Below are 2153 nucleotides of genomic sequence, written 5' to 3'. Positions count from 1 at the left end.
GTCATGATCTAAACCATGGCCATCCTGTGGATCGTTTCCAGCCTTGCATTCATCAGCACCGCCTATGGTAAGTCTTGAATTTGAAATGAGCTTCAATCTAGTTCAAACTGCAGCTTTACTGGACCTGTGTAAACTTACACTGGTTTATGATGTAAAATAGAGCTCTTAATAATGTTGTTATAAGCAGTTATAAAAGATGATCAGCAGAGGGCAGCAGAGTGCACTGACCTGCCTCTTAGATTGATTAACTGTGCAGACTGAGCAGCACATTCATATAAAACGGACTAATGGTTGTTTTAGCTTCTGAACTTTAACTGTAAAATAATTCAGCAGCTCATATCATGGACAAACAGGAACAAGAAAAGATCTCAACCCCTGTAGAGACTCAGATGAGCTCAGACATGATTGGTGGATTAAACATTGAATGACTATAAAACAATACCTTGAAACAGCAAAATAGTCCTTTAAAATCTCCTTCCTGTCCTTTGCTTAGGCTGCGGTGTCCCTGCCACCCCCCCCGCGTGACTGGCTATACCCGCATTGTGAATGGCGAAGAAGCGGTGCCCCACTCCTGGCCCTGGCAGGTGTCTCTGCAGGTGAGTCAGCAGAGACGTACAGCTTCCTGTTCTTTCTCATAGCCTGACCTCTGTTTCTGTCTCCGCAGCAATCTAACGGCTTCCACTTCTGTGGAGGATCCCTGATCAACGAGTACTGGGTGGTGACCGCTGCTCACTGTAACGTCACGTACGTACACAAACATGGAACCAACAACCTTTTGTGATTCCTAGTGATTCCCAGACCCCAGAAATAAATCAGTCTACTACTTTTATTTCTTTAAACAGCAATGAATGAGTCCTGTTCAGATTAATTGTGCTGTTTCATGCAGCAGGGCTTATATCTCCGGTCAAATGTTCTCATTGCGGTCGGCCAAAAGGCAGTGCTGTAACTGGGAATTATAGTTTATAAGATATTTTCCAATTTAATTGGGGTTTTGTCATGTTTTCATTCTTATTGTTTAAGTCCTGTTTTCAGTCCATTTTTTTATTTGGCTGTATTCCCACCATGTTTTTATTGTGTTTTGTTTATATGATGTTTTATATTGATGTGTTTCCATTGTATTCTTACTATGTTTATATTTTGTTGTATTGCCATCATGTGTTCAATGTGTTTTCATGTTTCCCGTCAGGACCTACCACCGGGTTATCGCTGGAGAGCACGACAAGAGCTACTATTCCAATGAAGATGTCCAGGTGCTGAAGCCTGCCCAGGTAAGCAGAAACCTTCAGCCAATCAGTTTTCAGAAACAAAGGCCTGCGCCCCAATTGACCACTTCTGCTCCTTCAGGTGTTCAACCACCCCAACTGGAACCCCTCCACCATCAACAACGATATTGCCCTCATCAAGCTGGCCACCCCCGCCCGCCTGGGCACCAACATGTTCCCCGTCTGCCTCGCCGAGTCATCTGACTACTTCGCCCCCGGCTCCACCTGTGTGACCTCCGGCTGGGGTCTGACCCGCTATAATTGTGGTTTTTTTTTTATTAAACCCTCACAGGCAGCTGACCCAAGATCAGTTTTAGGTGTTCATCTGTGCCTCTGTCTCCCACAGCTCCCAATACTCCCAATAACCTGCAGCAGGCCGCTTTGCCTCTGCTCTCCAACAGTGACTGTAAGTTGCACTGGGGTAGCAAAATCTCTGATATCATGATCTGCGCTGGAGGAGCTGGAGCTAGCTCCTGCATGGTGAAACCTCGCCCACCTACCTGTCTCACCTGATTGGATCCCTTTGTGCCTTCATGGCTAACATGTTTGCTGTGTTTCAGGGTGACTCTGGTGGCCCTCTGGTCTGTGAGAAGGACAACGTCTGGACTCTAGTGGGTATTGTGTCCTGGGGAAGCTGGCGCTGCTCCACCAGCATCCCAGGCGTCTACGCTCGCGTCACCGAGCTGAGAGGATGGGTGGACCAGATCCTCGCTGCCAACTAAATGCTGAGATGCTAGGATGGACCCAGTAGGGCAACTTCAGTAAAAATAAGTGACTCTGTTTGTTTCATTAGTTATTTCCAAACATGACCTGGAATAATATGACTTCAATACTATAGTGTTCAAATGCAAAAATGTATTTCAATAAAATGTTAACATTTTATATCTGAAA

General features: G+C 45.6%; 1 pseudogene; it reads left to right on the top strand.

Annotated features, from left to right (window-relative positions):
• On the top strand, window positions 1-2153 carry LOC124867162 (annotated as a pseudogene).

The sequence above is a fragment of the Girardinichthys multiradiatus genome, chromosome 4, assembly GCF_021462225.1.
Source record: "Girardinichthys multiradiatus isolate DD_20200921_A chromosome 4, DD_fGirMul_XY1, whole genome shotgun sequence".
NCBI classification, from domain to species: domain Eukaryota; kingdom Metazoa; phylum Chordata; class Actinopteri; order Cyprinodontiformes; family Goodeidae; genus Girardinichthys; species Girardinichthys multiradiatus.
Note: the sequence above shows the minus strand (reverse complement) of the source record. Positions and strands in the feature narration are given on the sequence as shown.